Here is a 305-nt window from a genome sequence, read left to right on the forward strand (position 1 = left end):
GCTGCTGGGCCACCACCTGCCCCGAGCCCCGGCCCACCGTCAGCGAGTCGAAGTCGATGGTCTTGTTCTCCGAGGACCCCTCCACCGGGCAGAACATGCCACAGAATTTCTGCCGAGGCTTGGGGCTGCCTGAGCCCAGGTTTTTAAAAAAGGCAGGGACCTCTTCGTCCTCTGCCGCCTTCCCGGATTGCTTCCTCTCAGCCATGGCGTGGGGGCTCGGGGAGGGTCCTTGCCGTTCGTCCGTCCGTCTGCTGGTCCCTACGTCTGCCTGTCTCTAGGCACAAACCCCCTGCCCCGGCTGCAGC

Source organism: Bison bison, unplaced genomic scaffold, assembly GCF_000754665.1.
Source record: "Bison bison bison isolate TAMUID 2011002044 unplaced genomic scaffold, Bison_UMD1.0 scf7180017864141, whole genome shotgun sequence".
NCBI classification, from domain to species: domain Eukaryota; kingdom Metazoa; phylum Chordata; class Mammalia; order Artiodactyla; family Bovidae; genus Bison; species Bison bison.